This window comes from Chiloscyllium punctatum, chromosome 25, assembly GCF_047496795.1.
Source record: "Chiloscyllium punctatum isolate Juve2018m chromosome 25, sChiPun1.3, whole genome shotgun sequence".
Lineage (NCBI taxonomy): Eukaryota > Metazoa > Chordata > Chondrichthyes > Orectolobiformes > Hemiscylliidae > Chiloscyllium > Chiloscyllium punctatum.
This window is the reverse complement of record NC_092763.1, coordinates 24,659,278-24,683,820: the sequence shown is the minus strand read 5'-3', so window position 1 is coordinate 24,683,820 and position 24,543 is coordinate 24,659,278. Positions and strand designations below refer to the sequence as shown.

At 45.6% G+C, this 24,543-nt stretch overlaps 1 long non-coding RNA gene across 3 annotated transcripts in view; it reads left to right on the top strand.

The window, feature by feature from the left end:
- Positions 1-6: 6 nt before the first annotated feature.
- The window catches only part of LOC140495760 (uncharacterized), an 82,322-nt gene continuing 57,785 nt past the window's right edge, over positions 7-24,543 (top strand). For all 3 annotated transcript variants that reach the window (XR_011964091.1, XR_011964092.1, XR_011964090.1), the window contains exon 1: positions 7-369. This is a non-coding gene — a long non-coding RNA (uncharacterized lncRNA). The remainder of the gene's footprint in view (positions 370-24,543) is intronic.

Below are 24,543 nucleotides of genomic sequence, written 5' to 3'. Positions count from 1 at the left end.
CATGGTCCGGAGCCTTGGTAGAAATGCCCTTTTAGTGCGGGTCGGAGCAGCGATCAGGAAGTCTCTGGTCTCCCCACAGTCTGTGTGTCCCGGCTCCCTCTCGCTGTTTGAACAAGTCCGAAGAGAAGGAGATCGCGGCTAAAGTTCCCGGGGCAGACAGCAGAGAAGTTTAACTCTCTCCGGACCTGCTTCCGTACAAACTCACCTCCTTCCCCTTCACCACACAACAACGTCCTCAAGTCTCTCCTGTGCAAAACTTTGCCAAAACTTTCTCCTTTTTTTTTGTTTCTCTTGTCGCTGTCTCTAACTGCCCAGCTCGTATTGAATCCTCGCAGGGACAGTCTGCCTCTGGTTTGAAGGAGGTGTCTGGTGAGTGTTTACATGGTCTTCATTCTTCCACCCGCTTCTCCTTCCCCCTCTGTTGTAACGCCATGTTTAGGCCCTGACTCTTCTCCCTTGTATGTATGTATGTATGTATGTATGTGTGTTGGGTGGAGTTGCATACTCAAGTCACGTCAACGCGAGGTCACTTTCCAAACTGGCATCTTCCCCCAGTAAGTGGAGCTCAGTCTCAGCCCTCCCTCTATCATTACTCACTGCTGACCTCAGTCAGACTCCTGACTGCTGTTCCACTCACCAGCTTTTGCTGCCACTTCTCAAGAGTAACCAGTTTCTTGTTTGAGGGAAATTTCTGCATGAAAGTTTTGATGATAGTTTCTTACCGGTTGTGTCATTGAATCGTGGTGGAAGTAGTTGCTTTCGTTTTGCAAAGGCACTGTATGTAAGGTGCAGGAAATACAATATTCAATTGATTTGTAACATGGGGACGAGGTTAAGGATTGATCGATTAACATTATCCATTCTGAATGTCTCCTGCAGAGTATTCAGGTGATTGGTTTAATGTACACTTCAAGGGTAATCTGTTGGTGAATTTGCAAGGGTGATTTCATCACTGTCAAATGTATTTTTCAACTTGAATACAGTCAATAATGAAAGAAAGACTTGCATTTACCCTTCTCCCAATCTCAGGTGATCCTAGAACTCCCTCCCTACAACAAATAGACTGCAGTGTTTCAAGAATGCATCTCAAGGGCAACTAGGGACTGGCAATAAACATTGGCCCAGCCAGTGATGCACGCCTGAATGAAACAAAGATCCAGAAGGTTTAAAGAATTACTTTAAATTGTAGTCAGTGTTGTAAGGTGGGTTGTACACCACACCAGCAACTAATCATAGAATCATAAAAATCCTACAGTGAGGAAATAGGCCATTCAGCCCATCAATTCTGCACCAACCCTCTGAAGAGCACCCACTCACACCTTCCTTTTGCAGCTTATCCCAGTAACCCTGCATTTCCCAATGCTAACCCATCTAACCCACACGTCTTTGGACTGCGGGAGGAAACCGGAGCACCGTGAGGCAACCCCAGCAGACAGGGAGAGAACATGCAAACTCCATACAAACAATTGCCCGAGGCTGGAAATGAAGCCGGGTCCCTGGTGGTGGTGAGCTGCCTCCATGAACTACTGTAGTCGTTGATGTGTGACCTCAATGACAAATCTGGTGAGGGAGGGAATTCCAGGATTTTGACCCAGTGACAGTGGAGAAATGGTGATATATTCCCAAGTCAAGATGGTGAGTGGCTCGGAGAGGAACTTGCCATGGTGGTGTTCCCTGTATCTGTTGCCCTTGTCCTTCTCAAGTATTTGAGGGATAAGTGTTGGCCAGGACTCCAGGGGTAACTGCCTGCTCTCATTTTGAATGGGATCATACAGAGTGTACAGGAACATGGGGTGTAGGGCAACATAATGGCTCAGTGGTTAGCACTGCTGTCTGATAGCGCTAGCGACCTGGGTTCTATTCCAGTCTCGGGCGACTGTCTGTGTGGAGTTTGCACATTCTTCCCATGTCTGTGCGGGTTTCCTCCGGGTGCTCCAGCTTCCTCCCAAAGATGTGCAGGTTAGGTGAATTGGCCATGCTAAGTTGCCCATAGTGCTCAAGGATGTGTAAGTTAGGTGCATTAGTCAGGGGTAAATGTAGAGTAATAGGGTAGGGGAATGGGTCTGGGTGGGTTACTCTTCGGAGGGTTGGTGTGGACCTCTTGGGCCAAATGGCCTGTTTCCACACTGTAGGGATTCTATGATTCTATCAAGAGAAGTCAACTTTCTCTGTAAGCTGTGGGCATAGTTTAGGGTTGATGTATGGCGATCAGTATACAGATGCTTTTTGCAACATTGATGTCCAGTTCCTAAAGCTGTTGCCACACACAGATATTGGAAGTCCACACAGTCGAAAAGAAATAGCAGAAATACTGGGAATAGGCCATTTGGCCCTTTGATCCTGCTCCATTACTCAATAAGATTTGGTTATCGTCACCACTCCACTCGCCTGCGATTACTGTTGACTCCTTTGTCAAAACACGAACTCAGCCTTGAATGCACTTAATGAGCATTATTTCCTTGAGACGAGTTCCAATTATATCTCTCTGCTGAATTTGTTCATACAAACGGAGATTTGGCTTCCCCATGGTTGCAATTTTTACCGACCTGAAGGAGGCAGACTTTACGTCTTACCACCTAGTGTCTAACTGAATTACTAATATCCCATTTGAGAGACAGAACAACTAGCACTCTCTCAGTACTATAGTGGAGCCTCAGTGTACATGAAAGGTGTGGAATGAGCCTTGAAAACATAACCTACAGAGATGTGAATGTGCCTACTGTCCCAAAGCTGATACTTGCCATCAGGAAGGCACACAAAAACTTCATGGAAAATGAAGAGAACTACTCTGTGTTGACACAACACATGCCATCCCCCCGACAGAAAATATGAAAATCCTATAATCCTTTGGAATAAATAAATGGATGATTCAACCACTAAAGCCGCAGGCTTTATTATAGATGAATGGGAATGGGGATTGTAATCCCCAAAAATAACAGTTAAAATTTCTGGAATGTTACAAAGCAAAAATGATTTCCTTTTGCAAAAGTTAAGTGCTGTGAATCTGAGGAATTTACCCGAGGAATTTCCCTTCCTCTATCTTTCTTTAAGACCGATTAAATCTCTAGCTTTTCGAGATCTGTTGAAAGCTCACAGACCTAAAATTTCAACTCAGTTTTTCTCTCTCTCTTTCTAAGTATGCTGCTTACCTTGCTGAATATAGTATTTCCATTTTTTAAAATAAAATTTCAGATTAGGATTTTTCTTTATTTGAAATAATTCAACTGAGGTAGTCAAAATGCAATAAAATTTCTACTGATTGTTTCAAATATAATAAGAGAGAATTTCAACTGTGAGGTGAATTACTGACTTAGTCAAATGTCACAAATACTTTCTGCTATGGATGTTACAAACATTTAATGCTTCAGCGAGTTCAATCTTCAATTCATAATTATTCAAAATTATAAATGATGCTTTATATTTTAAAATATGCATAGCTCAATATCACAATGCAAAAATAAAATACTGCAGATACTGGAAATCTGAAATCAAAATGTTTGCCTTTAAATGTTGATTTTTACTCTTTCATCAGATGTGGTTGGCAGTGGCAAGGTCTACATTTGTTGATCATGTGTTATAAATGGTAGTAGGATGGCATGGTGGCTCAGTGGTTAGCACAACTGCCTCACAGCACCAGGGACCTGGGTTCGATTCTACCCTCTGGTGACTGTGTGGAGTTTGCATATTCTCCCCATGCCTGTGTCAGTTTCTTCTGGGTGCTCCGGTCTCCCCCCTACAGTCCAAACATGTGCAGGTTAGGTAGGTTAGCCATGGGAAATGCAGGGTCACATAGGGTTGGTCTGGGTTGGATGTTCTTCAGAGAGTCAGTGTGAACCCAATAGGCCAAATAGCCTGCTCCTACACTGAAGGGATTCTATGAACTGAGGGAAGTTGGGTGTCAAATACCTTGCTGTGGATGTAGAGTCATCCTTAGGCCAGGTCAGGTAATGAAAGTAGGTTTCCTTCTCAAATGGTTTTTAGGGCACCAGGTATGATTTTTGCAATAATTGGTGTAAGTTTTATGATCACTGAGACTAAATTTCATGTCCCATATTTATTAATTTTATATAAATTCCACCAGCTACCATTGTGAGATTTACAGGCCAGCTCATTATCCTCGCCCTCTGATTTAGTAGTCCCATGAAACTCCTGTTATAAATGAGTCTGAGTGTGAAAGGGTTAATAGTGAAGCACGCCCTGTATTGGTGACAATACATAGACATGCGGGCAGAACAGCTTACGATTTGAAAGAAGCGAAGTCTAACATCTAGTCCTCCTGAATATCAATGTACCATATCTTAGCAGGACTTATACACTTAATGGTAAGGTCCTTGGGAGTGTTGCTGAACAAAGAGACCTTGAAGTGCAGGTTCATAGCTCTTTGAAAGTGGATTCGCAGGTAGATAGGATATTGAAGAAGGCGTTTGGTATGCTTTCTTTTATTGGTCAGAGTACTGGGTACAGGAGTTGGGAGGTCATGTTGCGGCTGTACAGGACATTGGTTGGAATAACGTGTGCAATTCTGGTCTCCTTCCTATCGGAAAGATGTTGTGAAACTTGAAAGGGTTCACTAAAGATTTACAAGGATGATGCCAGGGTTGGAGGATTTGAGCTATAGGGAGAGGTTGAATAGGCTAGGGCTGTTTTCCCTGGAGCATTGGAGGCTGAGGGGTGACGTTATAGAGGTTTATAAAATCATGAGGGGCATGGATAGGATAAATAGGCAAAGTCTTTTTTCTGGAGTGGGGGAGTCCAGAACTAGAGGACATAGGTTTAGGGTGAGAGGGGAAAGTTATAAAAAAGGCCTAAGGGGCTACCTTTTCAGCAGAGGGTGGTGTGTGTGTGGAATGAGCTGCCTGAGGAAGAGGGGAGGCTGTTACAATTGCAACATTTGGATGGGTATATGAATAGGAAGAGTTTGGAGGGATATGAGCTGGGTGCTGGCAGGTGGGACGAGATTGGGTTGGGCTATCTGGTCAGCATGGACAGGTTGGACTGAAGGGTCTGTTTCCATGCTGTACATCTCTATGACTCTATATGAATACAATCTGTAACTAATTGATATAATGCAGTCAAATTATGTTGTTGTAAATACAAGCAGCATTTTATTATTTGATCTGGACTGGACAAAGCAGGCCCTGTATTTTCCTATACTTAAAGCAAACTTCATCGATGGCAGCAAATCACACAGTGAAAGGAGCTGGCATGACTATATAATATGGTGGCAGCGATAGGTTTTGATTTAACTGCTCATACAACACACAGCAATCATGATATGCAATCTTCAGACTCAGCTTCAAGTTACCTCCTCACAGCAGCAGCAGGTAGGAACAGAAGATTTAGTAGCCCCACAGATAAACCCTCATGCAATCCTCAACAGGGAATAACATTCCAATGAATGGCAAAGTATTTCAGACCTGGTAGAGATTAGCACAGTAGGAGTGTTTGCAACACCCAACTGCCCTCAGCTCATAGAATCCCTACAGTGTAGAAGTAGACCGTTTGGCCAATTGGATCCACATTGACTCTCTGAAGAGCCTCCACCAAGGAGAATTAGTCACTCCAAAGAAGATACAGTCTACTTTGCCCATCAGTCTTCTATGGAAGAACTGCCAAGTCAGAGTTCAGCAGTGAACAGACAGACATCAAAGATTCCACGAGTAAAACTTCAAATCCTTGCTGGGCCAAGGGAAACGTTAAAATGGTGCATTGGACCAGGCTGAAAGATGAGAAGTTAAAAAATTACTTACAACTCAATTCAAGTCTCACAACCGAAACAAGTGGGCACCACATGGCACAACTACAGAAACAAAAATAAAAAACCACAAAACAAATATTCATTTGAAGTTGCAGATCCGGAGACATTGCAAAGCTAGTAATTAAAACGATATTGTTGGGAGGGTTATAAACCTCAGCAGCCCTGGTTTGATAGGGATGGAAATTTCAAAAGCCTTCCTGAAAGCTGTGATAAAGATGGGCATCCTTTATTTAAACCCATGTGGAACAGGTTATATTCAGTAAAATGATGATGAAGGTCCAAACTGTTTCTTCAAGCCATGGATAGGTGATTTCAGAAAGCGAACAAAGTGATTCTCCACAACAAAACATGGTAGCTATGCAGATCCTGACTGTAATGTCATGGAGCACAAGGGACAGGGAAAGGTCTGTATTAGGAGCTCGCTTTTGGGCTTGGAGTGATGGGAAGGCTGGGGAAAGAGTCGTAGACTGCAGGGGAATAGAGGAGAGAGATCGAGAGAAAGCCTGCTTGGAGGTTTATTTTATCATTTGAGAATGATGGTAGCAGAGTATCCACTGTCTTAGAGGTGGCAATTATGGGATATTTAGCACACAAAAGGCAGGAATCCTCCAATTTAGCTATGAATGGTGGAACACCTCCATTTCAGGCACAAAACACAGAGAACACAGTGGCATGGTGGCTCAATGGTTAGCACTGCTGCCTCATGGCGCCAGGGTCCCAGGTTTGATTCCAGCCGTGGGCGACTATCTCTGTGGAGCATGCACATCTTCCCCGTGTCTGCGTGGGTTTCATCTGGGTGCTCTGGTTTCCTCCCATATTCCAAAGATGTGCAGGTCAGGTGAATTGGCCATGCGAAATTGCCCATAGTTGTTAGGTGCATTAGTCAGAGGGAAAATGGGTCTGAGTGGGTTACTCTTCGGAGGGCCGGTGTGGACTTGAAGGGCCTATTTCCGCACTGTAGGGAATCTAATCGACACTTCAGTATGGCAAAAAGGGCCACTGAACTATGGAACAAAGGTCTTTTAAGAAAGCAAAAGATGCAATAAAAGATGCATCAGAAATAATGTTGCAAGGAAGACTTCCAATCAGAGATGAACCAAACAGCACAAAAAGGACATTTTGCAGAAAATAATTTGTGAGATGCAAAATAGCTTCCCCAAAATAGCGATACAAATTAATACACTTTAATACACAATTGGAAGTATATCTGATGACGCTGTAGCTCACTGAGGGATAAAAGAAGCAACAGATACTTTACAAGAGGCAATAAAAACCTTTGATAATTACTTTCAACATCAGAACAAGTACATTTCTTAAAGAGCAAGATTTAACAGAAGAGTTGTGTCTCTGGAAATCCATAGATGATTTCATTAATGATTTCTAAAGATCCATGACAAAATGTGACAACTGTAACTTCAAGTTAGAATTCATGAGAGAAAGAATTATCGATGAGACTTTGTCAGATATATGTCAATCCAAAGAAGATCAGATTCTAGAAAAAAACAATGCAGATGGTCAGTGGAACAGAACTTTGGAAGCATCAAAGTTGAATTATAAAAGGAGAAAATAAGCCTTCAGCAGAGATAAAAAGAGTCCATTCAATTCTGAAGATGTCAAACCATGAACAACACGTGTCAGAAACCGGTACAGCAATATAGAATTAGATACTAAAATCTTTGTCAGTACTATGGAGACAAGAAAGTTCAAAGGCACAAACAGTGCCCAGCTCTTAAAAGTGAACGCTTTATCTTTCACACAATCGGCCATTTTCAGAAAATGTACAGAAGTGAGACATAGTTTCAGAAAGAAAGAGATCAAAATGCTAACTAAATGAAGAACTTAATGAAGTGAAACTGCCTGCATTGGTAGAAAATAAATTCAAATGTTCCTAGGGAGAAATATGTGACCCAGACCTTATGTGTTGGCGGATTGATGTTTTTGTCAATGATCGTCTCACAAATTTCAAATTAGACATTGGAGCTACTTCATCAGATAGTGAACCCTGGAACCTGTCAACCAATAATACAGGGTGCAAGGGGCATAGCATTTATTATTAATCAGCATTTCTAATCAGCTGTCCGTATAGGGGTTTCCCAATATAAAAAAGCTTTATTTACTTCTCAATCAAGAATTCTCATTCTCAAGTAGGAAGGCATATCTTGACTCAATCTTCTTCAAATGGCAAGTGAGTTAAAATATATAGAACTAAAGAACATCTAGGCAAGTCGTTCTGCAAAATGAAAGCATTCCTGACTTGAAACAATTAACTCATCTTTTTTTTTAGATTAGATTCTCTACAGTGTGGAAACAGGCCCTTTGGCCCAACCAGTCCACACTGAACCTCTGAAGAGTAACCCACCCAGACCCATTTTCCTCTGACTAACGCACCTAGCAACTATGGGCAATTAGCATGGCCAATTCACCTGACCTGCACATCTTTGGCTTGTGGGAAGAAACCGGAGCACCCAGAGGAAACCCATGCAGACACGGGGAGAATGTGCAAACTCCACACAGACAGTCGCCTGAGGCTGGAATCAGATCTGGGACCCTGCTGCTGTGAGGCAGCAGTGCTAACTACTGAGCCACTGTGCCGCCCCATTTGGTGAACAGTTAACAATGGCACATTCAGGTTTGATGTTAGATGCAAAGGTGACTCGAAAGAGACTAAGTTCAACAAAAGTAATTGACTTCCTTACCTACCCAAGAAGAGTCCTCAATAACAACATTCATACCAAGTCAGAAACAGTTCTCAAACAACAGAACAGAAGGAGTGAATGTGTGAATTTCCCCAACAATACAATCTTTCAGGGTGAGTGAGTGTCCAAACTAATCAACTAATCTCTCTCACACTGGATCAGCAGCCCACTGGCTCAGTGGTTAGTACTGTTGCCTCCCAGCACCAGGGACATCAGTTTGACTCCAGTCTCAGGTGACTGTCTGTGTGGAGTTTGCACATTCTCCCCATGTCTGCATGGGGTTTCCTCTGGGTACTCTTATTTCATCCCACAGTCCAAAGGTATACTGGTTAGGTGGATTGGCCATGCTAAATTGCCCATTGTGTCCAGGGATGTGCAAGCTAGTTATGGGAAATGCAGGATAGGGCAATGAGTGGGATACTCTTTGGAGGGTCGGTGTGAACTCGATGGGTGGAATGGTCTGCTTCCACACTGTAGGGATTCAATGATTCTAGCAGGACCTGTAGTTTCCTACAATTTAGGAGGATAGTGGCAATATATGTCTTCCTAGTAATACCTTCTACTGCATTGTGATCTAGTCAATACAATAATGTATCACTACACTGGAATCTCCCATGCTTCCCCTTGCTTTAGTCTCATGCTAATCAATGATATAAATTGTCCATCTATTGCCTGCTATTGGCCATCTACTGAAACAAAAGGTTTATGTAGCACCTGGATGATTGGGGCTCGTTCTGGGGTAGGTGGGGCCTCCACAAACAGGATGGTCGACACCTGAACCAGAGGGGTACCAGTATCCTGGATTGGGGGGGATTTTGCAAATCTCTCCAGGACGGTTTAAACTAGTTCAGCAGGGAGATGGGAACCCGTATTATAGTTCCAGTATCCAGGAGGTTGAGAGTAATGAGGTAAGAAATGAGGTTTCAAGGTCGCAAGAGTACATTGGCAAGCAGGGCGGTAGTTTGAACTGTGTCTACTTCAATGCCAGGAGCATCCGGAATAAGGTGAGTGAACTTGCAGCTTGGGTTGGTACCTGGGACTTTGATGTTGTAGCCATTTCAGAGACTTGGATAGAGCAGGGACAGGAATGATTGTTGTAGGTTCCAATATTTAGGTGTTTCAGTAAGAATAGAGAAGATGGTAAAAGACAGTGGTGTGTGGCATTGTTAGTCAAGGACAGTGTAACGGTGGCAGAAAGGACATTGGAGGACACATCAACTGAGGTAGTATGGGCTGAAGGGTAGGTGTGAGATGCCTCACAAACCTTACTGAGTTCTTTGAAATGGTGACCAAGCAGGTGGATGAGGGTAAAGGGGTTGATGTGGTGTATGTGGATTTCAGTAAGGGGTTTGATAAGGTACCTCATGGTTGGCTATTGCACAAAATACAGAGGCATGGGATTGACGGTGGTTTGGATCAGAAATTGGCTAGCTGAAAGATGATAGAGAGTGGTCGTTGATGGAAAATGTTCATCCTGGAGTTCAGTTATTAGTGATGTACCGCAAGGATATGTTTTGGGGCCACTGCTGTTTGTCCTAGATGAGAGCGTAGAGGGATGGGTTAGTAAATTTGCGGATGACACTAAGGTCAGTGGAGTTGTAAATAGTGCTGAAGGATGTTGCAGGTTACAGAGAAACATAGATAAGCTGCAGAGCTGGGAAAATGGAGTTAAATGCAGAAAAGTGTGAGGGGATTCACTTTGGAAGGAGCAACAGGAATAAAGAGTACTGGGCTAATGGTAAGATTCTTGGTAGTGTAGATGAACAGAGAGATCTCAGTGTCCATGCATATAGGTCCCTGAATGTTGCCACCCAGGTTGATAGGATTGTTAAGGAGGCATACAGTGTGTTAGCTTTTCTTGGTCGAGTGATTGAGTTTCAAAGCCATGAGGTCATGCTGCAGCTGTACAAAACTCTGGTGTGGCTGCACTTAGAGTAATGCATACAGTTCCAGTCACCACATTATAGGAAGAATTTGGAAGCTTTGGGAAGGATTCAGAGGAGGTTTATTAGGATGTTGCCTGGTATGGAGGAAAGGTCTTATGAGATAAGGCTGAGGGACTCGAGGCAGTTTTCATTAGAGAGAAGAAGGTTGAGAAGTGAGTGAATCTAGACATATAAGATAATCGAGGGTTTGATAGGTGGACAGCGAGAGCCTTTTTCCTCAGATGTTAATGGCTAACACGAGGGGATATGGCCTTAAATTGAGGGTTGATCGATATAGGATAAATATCAGAGGTAGTTTCTTTACTCAGAGAGTAGTAGGGGCATGGAACACACTGCCTTCAACAGTAATAGACCTCCAACTGTTTAAATGGTCATTGGATAGACATATGCGTGGTAATGGAATAGTGTAGGATAGATATGCTTCAGATTGGTTCCACAGGTCGGTGCAACATTGAGGGACGAAGGGCTTGTACTGCGCTGTAATGTTCAGTATTCTGTGTTCTATGCTGTGAGCCTGGAGTCACACGGTTGTCCAGACCAGTAAAGATGGCAGTTTCCTTCTCTAAAGGGCATAGTGAACCAGATGGGCTTTTCCCATCAATTGGCAATGGATTTGTAGTCATCATTAAACTCTTAATTCTAGATTTTTATTGAATTCAAATTCCACTATCTGCCTTGGTGGGTTTCGAACCCAGGTCCCCAGAACATTACTTCAGTCTCTGGATTAACAGGGAGAAAGCAAGGATTACTGATGCTGGCGATCAGAGTCGAAGAAAGTGGTGCTGGGAAAGCACAGCCGGTTAGGCAGCGTCTGAGGAGTGGGAGAGTCGGCATTTCGGGCATAAGCCCATTATTAGGAATGCTTTAAACAATTGGCAAAAGGACAAAGCGTATTTACTGGTGAAGTCAACTTCTAATGAGGCATTCAAAAGAGAATTTAGTGTTCAAAGGAAAAGTATGATAGGGTTACACTGAAAAGGCAGAAGAATAGCTCTTAGTGAGTTGTTCTTTCAGACAACCAGGATAGACATGATGGGGTCATAGAGTCATAGAGATGTACAGCACGAAAACAGACCCTTCAGTCCAACCCGTCCATGCCAACCAGATATCCCAACCCAACCTAGTCCCACCTGCCAGCACCCGGCCCATATCCCTCCAAACCCTTCCTATTCGTATACCCATCCAAATGCCTTTTAAATGTTGCAATTGTACCAGCCTCCACCACGTCCTCTGGCAGCTCATTCCATACACATACCACCCTCTGTGTGAAAAGGTTGCCCCTTAGGCCTCTTCTATATCTTTCCCCACTCATCCTAAACCTATGCCCTCTAGTTCTGGACTCCCCAACCCCAGGGAAAAGACTTTGTCTATTTAGCTTATCCATACCCCTCATAATTTCATAAACGTCTATAAGGTCACCCCTCAGCCTCCAACGTTCCAGGGAAAACAGCCCCAGCCTGTTCAGCCTTTCTCTATAGCTCAAATCCTCCAACCCTGGCAACATCCTTATAAATCTTTACTGAACCCTTTCAAGTTTCACAACATCTTTCCGATAGGGAGGAGACCAGAATTGCACACATTATTCCAAAAGTGGCCTAACCAATGTCCTGTACAGCTGCAACATGACCTCCCAACTCCTGTACTCAATATTCTGACCAATAAAGGAAAGCATACCAAATGCCTTCTTCACTATCCTATCTAGCTGCGACTCCACTTTCAAGGAACTATGAAGGTCTCTTTGTTCAGCGACACTCCCAAGGACCTTATCATTAAGTGTGTAAGTCCTGCTAAGATTTGCTTTCCCAAAATGCAGCAACTCGCATTTATCTGAATTAAATTCCATCTGCCACTTCTCAGCCCATTGGCCCATCTGGTCAAGATCCTGTTAAAATCTGAGGTAACCTTCTTTGCTGTCCACCACACCTCCAATTTTGGTGTCATCTGCAAACTTACTAACTGTACCTCTTATACTTGTATCCAAATCATTTATATAAATGACAAAAAGTAGAGAACCCAGCACTGATCCTTGTGGCACTCCACTGGTCACAGGCCTCCAGTCTGAAAAACAACCCTCCACCACCACCCTCTGTCTTCTACCTTTGAGCCATTTCTGTATCCAATTGGCTAGTTCTCCCTGTATTCTGAGAGATCTAACCTTGCTAGCCAGTCTCCCATGTGGAACATTGTCGAATGCCTTACTGAAGTCCATATAGATCACGTCTACCACTCTGCCCTCATCAATCTTCTTTGTTACTTCTTTAAAAAACTCAGGAGAAAGTGAGGACTGCAGATGCTGGAGTTCAGAGCTGAAAATATGTTGCTGGAAAAGCGCAGCAGGTCAGGCAGCATCCAAGGAGCAGGAGAATCGACGTTTCGGGCATGAGCCCGAAGAAGGGCTCATGCCCGAAATGTCGATTCTCCTGCCCCTTGGATGCTGCCTGACCTGCTGAGCTTTTCCAGCAACACATTTTCAGCTTTAAAAAAGTCAATCAAGTTTGTGGGACATGATTTTCCATACACAAAGCCATGTTGACTATCCTGAATCAGTCCTTGCCTTTCCAAATACATGTACATCCTGTCCCTCAGGATTCCCTCCAACAACTTGCCCACCACTGACGTCAGGCTCACCGGTCTATAGTTCCCTGGCTTGTCCTTTTGGGCGGCACGGTGGCACAGTGGTTAGCACTGCTGCCTCACAGCGCCAGAGACCCAGGTTCAATTCCCACCTCAAGCAATCTCTGTGGAGTTTGCACATTCTCCCCGTGTCTGCGTGGGTTTCCTCCGAGTGCTCCGGTTTCCTCCCACAGTCCAAAAATGTGCAGGTTAGGTGAATTGGCCATGCATTTGTAAAAACTCTTTGGATTCTCCTTAATTCTGGGTCAGTGGCCTCCTGTGATTCCGTACATTCAAATGCTGTTTCCATTAGCTGATGGTGCAAGGGTTAGAAAACACTAAGAATTTGAACGAAGCTCGCATGAGAAAGACCATTTTGGCTGAGTGGGTGATGATGACGTGGAATTTGCAGTCGGCAGTTGAAGTGGATAGAGAATTCCAAAAGGCCACATGAGAGGAATTAACTTGCAGGATGTAGCAGCAAAATGGGAATGCCTCAAGCGCTGTACAGGAAGCTGATCTCTAGTCAATGCCCTCCTGCAATGCTGTAACTAAATGGCTGGCAGCTCTCTTCACCCAGCAGCGCCAACAGGGTGTAGTGGCCACTGCTGGAACTGCAGCAGGCCCCAAAACCCGTCCCTGGAGCTGCTTGGATATAAATTGGAACAGAGGCCTCCTCCATGTTAAAGCCTGGTTAATACATTTGTTTAGCATATTTAGTGGCAGCGGGACTGCTTCAATGTGCTTCCTCCTTGGTGTTGCATCCTCAGGGAATGGTTTGGCAGCTGTGCAGTGTAGCAGTATCCATGCAGCCACTTAGGAAATCAAGAAGCCATGCATGGAACAGAAAATGAAATTTGTCCGAGCTTTATATGATTTATTTCCTTTTGTAGTTTATGCAATTAAAATGGCGTTGGCTTATGACAACTTATATATGTTTTACTGTATTTTCATAAATACATGTAACAATGAATTATTATTACCTTATTACTATTTATTACTATCTGTTTTTCAATTTGAGAACGTAGAGGCATTGAAGGCCTTATGCCCGAAATGTTGACAGTCCTGCTCCTTGGTTGCTCCCTGTGCTGCACACGTTTTCTCTCTGGATGAACAGTTCAATGATAATAGCACTAGGCCATCACCTCCCCATTGTTGCTCCCATTCCCTCTGACCTTGACCTCTGAGCCCTGCCACACTGAATGTTACCAGATTCCTAGCCAGTTGGACAGACAGAAATCAAGACAAATGCAGAGGTGGAGAGACTTTAATAACTTCCTTAGTCTTATACTTCACATTGGACACCCAATTTTACTGGGTCTCAGTGAATAAAAAGCCACCACCTCTATGCTCTCAACCTTAAACATAAACAGTAATAAATAGTAATAAAGTAATAACAATATATTGTTACATGTATTTATGAAAATACAGTAAAATGTGCAAAAGCTAACTCCATTTTCATTACATAAACTACAAAAAGAAATAACCATATAAAGTTTGGACCAATTTTATTTTCTCTTCCATGCTTGGCTTCTTGATTTCCTGAGTGGCTACTAGACACTGCCACACTCCACAGCCACCAAACCATTCCCTCAGGATGCAACACCAAGGAAGAAGCATGGTGTAGCAGTCCCGCTGCCACTAAATATGCTAAACAAATATATTAACCAGGCTTTAACAGGGAGGGGGCCTCTGTTCCAATTTACCCCTCCAAACAGCTCCATATTACAGAGGAGGGGGTGCTGGATGTTTTGAAACATATAAAAGTGGATAAATCCCCAGGACCTGATCAGGTGTGCCCGAGAACTCTGTGGGAAACGAGGGAAGTGATTGCTGGGTGCCTTGCTGAGATATTTGTATCATCAATAGTCACAGGTGAGGTACTGGAAGATCGGAGATTGGCAAACATGGTGCCACTGTTTAAGAAAGGTGGTAAGGAAAAACCAGGGAACTATAGACTGGTGAGCCCAATGTTGGTGGTGGGTAAGTTGTTGGAAAAAATCCTGAGGGACAGGATTTATATGTATTTGGAAAGGCAAGGACTGATTAGATATAGTCAACATGGCTTTGTGCGTGGGAAATCATGTCTCACAAACTTGGTTGAGTTTTTTGAACGATTAACAAAGAGGATTGATGAGGGCAGAGTGGCGGATGTGATTGATGTGGACTTCAGTAAGGTGTTCGACAAGTTTCCTCATGATAAACTGGTTAGTAAGGTTTGATCTGAAAATGTGTTGCTGGAAAAGCGCAGCAGGTCAGGCAGCATCCAAGGAACAGGAGATTCGACATTTCGGGCATAAGCCCTTCTTTCAGGCTTATGCCCGAAACGTCGATTCTCCTGCTCCTTGGATGCTGCCTGACCTGCTGCGCTCTTCCAGCAACACATTTTCAGCTTTGATCTCCAGCATCTGCAGTCCTCACTTTCTCCTAGTAAGGTTTGATCTCATGGAATACAGGGAGAACTAGGCATTTGGATACAGAACTGGCTAAAAGGTAGAAGACAGAGGATGGTGGAGGAGGGTTGCTGTTCAGACTGGTGGCCTGTGACCAGTGGTGTGCCACAAGGATCGATGCTGGGTCCACTGCTTTTCATCATTTAAATAAATGATTTGGATATGAACATAGGAGGTATAGTTAGTAAGTTTGCAGATGACACCAAAATTGGAGGTGTAGTGGAAAGCGAAGAAGGGTTACCTCAGAGTATAATGGGATCTTGATCAGAGGAGCCAATGGGTTGAGGAGTGGCAAATGGAGTTTAATTTAGATAACTGCGAGGTGCTGCATTTTGGAAAAGCAAATCAGAGCAGGATCTATATAGGGTGTAGGTTTGCTCGCTGAGCTGTAGGTTTGATATCCAGACCTTTCATTACCTGGCTAGGTAATATCATCAGTGGCGACCTCCAAGTGAAGCAAAGCTGTTGTCTCCTGCTTTCTATTTATATCTTTCTCCTGGATGGGGTTCCTGGGGTTTGTGGTGATGTCATTGCCTGTTCATTTTCTGAGGGGTTGATAGATAGTATCTAGATCTATGTGTTTGTTTACGGCGTTGTGGTTGGAGTACCAGTCACCACCACTTCCTCTGGCAGCTCATCCCATACACTCACCCTCTTCTATGTGAGGGTCTCTTTTATACCTTTCCCCTTTCACTTGCAACACTTAAAAGGCATCTAGATGGTATATGAATAGGAAGAGTTTAGAGGGATATGGATCAAGTGCTGGCAAAAGGGACTACATTAAGTTAGAATATCTGGATGGCACGGCGAGTTGGACGGAAGGGTCTGTTTCCATGCTGTATGTCTCAATGACAAGAAGTTTTGGGGCCTGCTGCAGTTCCAGCAGTGGCCACCATACCCTGTTGGCGCTGCTGGGTGAAGAGAGCTGCCGGCCATATGGTTACAGCACAGAAGGAGGGCATTGACTTGAGATCAGCTTCCTGTAATGCGCTTCAGGCATTCCCATTTTCCTGCTACATCCTGCAAGTTAATTCCTTTCATGTGGCCTTTTGGAACTCTCTATCCACTTCGATTGCCGACTGCAAATTCTATGTCATCATCACCTACTCAGCCAAAACGGTCTTTCTCATGTGAGCTTCGTTCAAATTCTTAAATCAGTGTTTCCTAACCCTTGCACCAACAGCTAATGGAAACAGCATTTGAACGTACGAATCACAGAATTGTCACATTGCATGAGGAGGTCATTGAGCCCATCATGTCTATCCTGGTTGTCTGAAAGAACAACTCACTAAGTGCTATTCTTCTGCCTTTTCAGTGTAACCTCATCACACCTTTCTTTTTAACACTTAACTCCCTTTTGAATGCCTCATTTGAAGCTGCCTTCACCACTAAACACGCTTTGCCCTTTTACCAATTATTTTTTAAAAATCACTTGCCATCTTGTTCTGGATCCATTCACATGTGAATCGTACCCAGTCTGTCTCACCCAGGCTTCTCTGATCTTTATGATTTTGTGGAGGCCACATTCCAATTTTCCTGTCACAATTTCAGAAAGTACCGCAACAAGAAATGTGCATTTAAAAATAACCAAAGCAACAACCATTAGAAGTGGCTGAATGGTAGAGTTAACCAATATCTTTTTAAGTTGCCTTTTCAGTTAATGACATTGAGAATCAAACATTTGAGGCTGCCATTGTTGGGATGAAAAGGAAACAGGGGCATAGCTAACAAGTTGAGTTTGCTTCACCTCTGGACAGCAACTGCTCTGCTCTGGCCTTGTTACAGTTCATGCGTAAGTCAGGATTAAGTTACCGTTCAGCCCCTGTTTTCCTGTTTTCCCTGCCTGTTGCCTACTGGAGTGGGGGGAGCGAGAAGATGGGTATATGTCTGGTTACAATCAGTCCTTCCCAGCCCTCCATACACTCACACACGAACACTCATCTCTCACTCCCTCTCTCCCGTAAGCATGTTTCTGTTGTCATTAGCTGCCTCCATTACACATACAATCTCCTCTCACTCCTTTCCCCTCCTGTATGCCCACATTTCCCCTCACGTTCCCCCCCCCTCACATCCACGTAATCACCCTCTCACTCATCTAAACACTCAGTCTCTCCCTCATTCCCTCACTACCTGTCTCTCTCTATCACTCACCCATATTGCTATCCCCTTCCCTCAGTCCCTCACTATATCTCTCCATTCCCTATCTCTCTCACTTCCTCATCATTTCTTTCCCTTTCTCCCACACTCATTCAATATCATACTCCCTCATTATCCTACAGTCTCTCTCACTCTCCCACCATTTCTCTTCCTCATTAACTTCTATTCTTACTCATCTCTCTCACCCACTCTCCGGCACTCCCTCACTCCCTCATTAACTCTTTCTCTACCTCTAATTTCCTCACTATCACTCTCCCACATCTTTACTCTCTTCCTTTCTCCCTTACTTCCTCCCTTCAGTCTTTCTCTTTCTCACTCACTCACTCATTATTCTCTCATGGAATTGTAGAGTTATACAGCACAGAAACAGACCCTTCAGTCCAACTAGTCCACGCTGACCAAGTTTCCCAAGCTAAACTAGTCCCACTTGCCTGCATTTGGCTCATATTCCTCTAAACCTTTCCTATTCATGTACCTGTCCAAATGTTGTTTTAATGTTGTAACTGCACCTACATCTACCACTCCCTTTGCCAGTTCATTCCACAACGTCTGTGTGAAAACATTGCCCCTCAAGTACCTTTTAACTCTTTCCCCACTCACTTTAAAAATATGCCCCCTAGTTTTGAAACCCCCATCCAAGGAAAAGACCTTTGCTATTCACCTTATCTATGCCCTTCATAAACCTCTATAAGGTCACACCTCAACCTCCTACACTCCATAGAGAAAAGTCCTAGCATATCTGTGGCTTGGCGGTTAGCACTGCTGCCTCACAGCGCCAAGGACCCAGGTTTGATTTCAGCCTTGGGTGACTGTCTGTGCGGAGTTTGCACATTGTCCCTGTGTCTGTGTGGGTTTCCTCTGAGTGCTCTGGTATCCTCCCACAGTCCAAAAATATGCAGGTTAGGTGAATTGGCCATGCTAAATTGCCCATAGTGTTCAGGGATGTGTAGGTACGTGCATTAGTCAGGGTTAAATATAGAGTAATAGGGCAGGGGAATGGTCTAGGTGGGATACACTTCGGAGAGTCCGTGTGAATTTGTTTCCACACTATAGGGATTATATGATGATGATATTCAGCCTCTCCATATAACTCAAACTATCCAGTCTTGACACCATCCTGGTAAATCTTTTCTGCACTCTTTCCAATTTAATGATGTCTTTCTTGTAGTGGGCTGGTCATTCCCTCACTTTCTCACTCCCGCAAAGCCTCTATCTCATTCCCTCACCATCTCTCACTCCATCACTATTTCCCTCTCACTCTCCCTCTCCTTCACTTACTCTCTTACTACTCACTATCTCTCTCCTTCACCCTCTTACTATCTCTGTCATTACTGCACTTTCTTATTATCTCTTTCCCTCACATACTTCCTCTTTCTCTCTGTCTCCTTCAGTACCCTTCCTCACTCCCTCCTTTTCGTTCCCAGTCATCAATGAGTCAATTAGTATCAAAGGCATGATGGAAAAGGCTTCTGGTTGGAGCAGCAGCTCAATGGGAGAAGCAATTCCCATTCATTAAAGAGACAAGAATAAGAAGATGTCGATTTAAAGTGACATGCAAAAGAAGCAAGGGTGAGGTGAGACAACACATTTTCACACAGTGGGTGGTTAGGGTAAGGAATGCACTGCCTGGAAATGTGATGAAAAGTTTGAGAGGAAATTGTAACATTGACTGGAAATGTTATAACTCTTGTACGTTGGATGGATCAGTTTTTGTCCAATGTATGCAGGAGGGTTTCCTGACACAGTATGTTGAAGGGCTGACAAGAGGGGAGGCCACACTGGATCTGGTGCTTGATAATGAACCAGGCCAGATGTTTGCTTTAGTGGGAGGTGAGCACATTGGAGAGAGTGACCATAATTCAGTTACGTTTAATTTAGTGATGGAAAGAGATAGGTACATGTCACAGGTCAAGAGTTACCGATGGGGCAAGGGCAATTATAATGTGACTAGGCAAGAATTAGGATGCAAAGAATGGGGTAGCAAAATGTGGGGGATGCAGACAATAGAAATGTGGAGTTGGTTTAAGGAACAGATATTGCGTGTCCTTGATAGGTATGTCCCTGTCAGGCAGGGGGGAGGTGGTAAGGTAAGGGAATTGTATCTCTTGTTAAGCGGAAGTGGGAGGCTTATGTGACGTTGAGACATGATGCTTCAGATGAGGCGATGGAGAGTTACAGATCAGCTAGGAAGGATTTAAAGAGAGCGTTAAGAAGAGCAAAGAGAGGACATGAGCAGTCTTCAGCAGGTAGAATAAAGGAGAACCCAAAAGCTTTCTATAGGTACGTGAGGAATAAAAGGATGACTAGGGTAGGAATAGGGCCAGCCAAAGACAGAAGTGGGAAAAGTTTGTGAGAAAATTTGTAGCTCGGGTGCTCATTGTTGTGGTTCTGTTCGCCAAGCTGAGAATTTGTGTTGCAGATGTTTCGTCCCCTGTCTAGGTGACATCCTCAGTGCTTGGAAGCCTCCTGTGAAGCACTTCACAGGAGGCTCCCAAGCACTGAGGATGTCACCTAGACAGGGGACGAAACGTCTGCAACACAAATTCCCAGCTCGGCGAACAGAACCACAATAGAAGTGGGAAGTTGTGTGTGGACCCTGTAGAGATAGGAGAGTTCCTAAACAAATGTTTATCATCTGTTTTTACTCAAGAAAAGGAGAATATTGTGGAGGAGAAGACTGAGATACGGGCTATTAGACTTGAAAGGATTGAGGTTGGTAAGGAGGGGGCATTATCAATTCTAGAATGTGTGAAAGTCGATAAGTCCCCTGGGCTGGATGGGATTTATCCAAGGATTCTCTGGGAAGCTAGGGATGAGATGGCGGAGCCTTTGGCTTTGACCTTTGAGTTGTCATTGTCTGCAGGTTTAGTACCAGGGAGCTGGAGGATTGAAAATGTTGAGCCCTTGTTCAAGAAGGTCAGCAGAGATGACCCAGGAATTATAGACCAGTGAGCCTTATGTTGTTGTAGGAAAGGTTTTGGAAAGAATTATAAGAGATAAGATTTATAATCATCTAACAAGCAACAATTTGATTGGAGATAGTCAACATGGTTTCGTCAAGGGCAGGTTGTATCTCACAAACCTCATTGAGTTTTTTGAGACGGTGACCAAGCATGTGGATGAGGGTAAGGTAGTTGATGCGGTGTACATGGACTTGAGTAAAGCCTTTGATTAAGTTCCATATGGTAGGCTGTTGGAGAAAATGCAGAGGCATGGGATTGAGGGTGATTTAGCAGTTTGGATTAGAAACTGGCTTTCTGAAAGAAGGCAGCGAGTGGTGGTTGATGGAAAATATTCAGCCTGGAGTCCGGTTACTCGTGGTGTGCCACAAGGATCTGTTTTGGGACCACTACTGTTTGTCAGTTTTATAAATGATTTAGACGCAGGCATAGGTGGATGGGCTAGTAAGTTTGCAGATGGCACTAAAGTAGGTGGAGTAGTGGACAGTGTGGAAGAATGTTGTAGGTTGCAGGGGGTCTTGGATAAACTGCAGAATTGGGCTGAGAGGTGGCAAATGGAGTTCAATCCAGATAAATGATTCACTTTGGGAAGAATAACAGGAAGGCAGAATACTGGGTCAATGGAAAGGTTCTTGATAGTGTGAATGTGCAGAGGGATCTTGGTGTCCATGTACATAGATTCCTGAAAGTGCAGGAATATTCCAGATTGATAGTACTGTTAAGAAGGCATACGGTGTGTTAGATTTTATTGGTAGAGGGAGAGAGTTCCGGAACCATGATGTCATGCTGCAACTGTACAAAACGCTAGTGTGGCCTCACTTGGAATATTGTGTACAGTTCTGGTTGCCCCATGATAGTGTTAGCGCGGATGAAATGATCTCAGTCCGAGCCCAGAGTGCGGTTCGACAATCGGTAATTTTAAAGTGTTTAACGCCGGCGGAGACCAACCGAGGTCCGAATCTCGATCGCTCTCTCGTTCCCCGCGCGATGTTACAAGTTATATACTTCATGAGTCAGGATGTAGGAGATTGGGTATGAATGAGTGTGAATGGTGGCAATCATGGCTGGACTATGTGTGAATGTCAAGCTTCCTACCGTCCTCGGAGAGTCAGCAGCATACACAAAAGGTGTGCTGTTTATCTTTACGTAAATGGGTCCGGGTGCTATCTGCTTGTCTCTCTGTGAGGGCTGGAGGCTAGCACCCCCCTTTGTTACTTCCAAAGTGTCTGTTAGGTTCATCCTGTTTGTTTGGTGTTTGCCTTTTGTGTAGGACTGTTTTGCATGATCAGGTTATGGGTGTGTGTCAGTTGGAACCTTGATGAGATTATAAGGTGGGTTTCGATCTGTGAGTCATGACCATTGTCTGGAGTCCTGACTAGTGTCTGGTCCGGTGTGTATTCGGATCTGTCTTTGGGTCCCCTTCTCCCGATCATGTGGTCGGGCTGGCAGCTGCTGTTTTAAAATGAATGCTGTTTGCTTTAAAATGGATACTGCTGGCTCTCCCGATGTGGGCCTTGCTCCACGGTAAACACGGGCAGTTTATCACCCCCCTTCAGTCCCCCCTTTCGGCAAGGGGTTGGCCACGTCCACACCCCCGAAGCCGACATCTTAAAAGCTGTTACCCTGCCCGGTACATTCCGCCGGCTGTCATGCTGCAGTCATGGGGCCTTCGGATAGTCCCGGGAGATGGTTACATTAGTTCGAGCCCCGTGAGCTCATGGTGTCTGATTACTCGCCAGGAGTCCATGACGTGGAGCATGGCCTTTCTGGCCTTTCGTTTCTTATGTTGGCGGCATGAGTGATATGCCACCAGGAGCCAGGCCAGAGCTAGCAGTAACTGTACCCCCACGATGGCATGGGAGATGATTCTGACCCAGGGGTGTATGTTGACATTTAGGCCCCAGTTCCAAACCCTCTGGGCCCAGCCCTGGTCCTGCAGAGCTGTCTCTGCATCCTCCTCTAGGTCTTTGATATGGGCTTGTAATTGATGCTATAGCTTTACTGAGCGTCCCACCCGTGCCCTAAGTTCCCGCAAGACCTCGGCCAAATGTGGGATGGGGGCTTGTTCGGGCTCCTGGTACTCCCTAAGGGTGTTCCTGAATTCGTCGGCAGCCTGTATAGACTCGGGGTCCCGACGTTGGACCTCCGAGATATGGGCTTGTCCAATCGTCACTGAGCGCCGAGGGGTGAAGCAGAACTCGTGCTGGGGAATCGGGCATTGCAGTCCGTTGAACCAGAAGGACGTTTCAAGGGTAGGGACACAATATTGGCCCCTGCCACCATACCCCGCCCTAGTGAAGTGGGGGCCCGTGGGTTCGATCTCAAGGGTGCAGCCCTGTGTACGGTTGAACCCGCATTCCGCTGTTTCACTCCGCCGTAAGGGGTGGGGGCAGATTGTGATTGCCCCTCGCTGTTTGCAGCCTGCAAGCGACACCCCGTACACTGCGCCGTCTCGGGAGATGGCTGTGTCGTGTGCCAAAATATATTTGAGGGAGGCGTTTTCCCGTATTACTCCAATGTTTTCGATGTGGAACAGGGGAAATGGCCCAGACCCCGGGGTGACCACTGGGATCAGGAGGACCATCCCGACTCCCATTGCCTCACTGACCTCACAGTCGGGAATCACCGGGTACACCCGGGTCATTCCCTTCAGGGTCCGGCTATCAATTGGCCCGGAGCGTCCTGCGAGTGAGGCCAGTTTGGTGCTATCGATCCAGTCGGGCACCTCCCCCCTTTGTATCTGATCCAGGTTGTGTCGGATCTGGGCTACCATCCACAGGCCATACACATGGCACAGCTGTCCCTCCTGAATGTGAGCCCCGATCAATAAGGCAGTTGATGGTGTGGTCATGTGTCTCCAGGACTGCAATGCCGTCGAGCTGAAGGTGTGCTCCCTCTTCCCCCAGAAATGCCTGTTCTGCCTGGTGTGTGAGGGATCTCGCTAACAGGTCTCTCTTCACCCCTTTTAGCTGTTCGACTTTCTCATTAAGGCCCTGGATATCTAGGGAGTTTACCACGGATGTTCCTGTGTTGACTCCTGTGAGGGCGTCACTGATAATGTCCTGTCTGTGTCGTTGTGTGTTGTGTATGTCGGTGCGGGGGGTGTACAGGGCCGAGTATCCGCTCGGGAGGGGAACGGACAAGGCCACAGTCCTGCTTGCTTGTGGCCCAGACCTCCGGGACCAACTGGCAGACTGTTCCAAAGGCGCCGTCTCCGGTCCAGTCCCAGGTGATAGGGACGCAGGGCGCGAGTGCAGCGACCGATCTAGTGGGGACCCATCTACCCTCAAGGGCGCTCTTATGGGATTTGCGGGACGTCCATAGGAGGCGCCGGTGGAATGTGTCCACCACCGCTCCCAGTTCGCCCAGCAGGTCAATGCCCAGGATTGTCCCTTCAGAGTTCGGGCAAACCCAGAAGTGGACGGGGAGTAGAATGTCATCGATCTCCAGGAGGGTGGCCTCGCTACGGCGGGCCACAACTGAGCTTCCCCCCACCCCCGTGATGGAAATGGAGTGATGGGTGGAAGGGAGGTCGAGGTCGGTGAGGGAGACTGACGTCCCCGTATCTATCAAAATGTTGCATCGGCGGCCCCCAAGCGATGCAGAAACCCAGATACGGGGGTCGGCTCCCTCGGCGGGGGCCAACGCTACTCAGTCCTTACGCCGGGTGAGTAGCTGTAAGAGCTCAAGCAGCTGTCCACGACTGAGCTGGTCCCAGTCGGGGGGGGGGGGAAGGCTTCGGGCTAGGGCTGCGGGGTTCGTGGGGTTTTTGCGTCCGTGGGTCGCCGTTGGTTCCCTGCTTGGGGGTTCCTCGTTCGCTGGGGTGCAAGGGGCGCCGACAGTGGGCATGCCGCGGTGGGGAACGGCCCCGGTGCTGACCCGGGCTGTCCCTGCCCCTGGCCGGGGCTGCCCCCTCCCAAGTCGGGGTCTCCGGGGCATCGGAAGGAGAGCGGGCAGTTA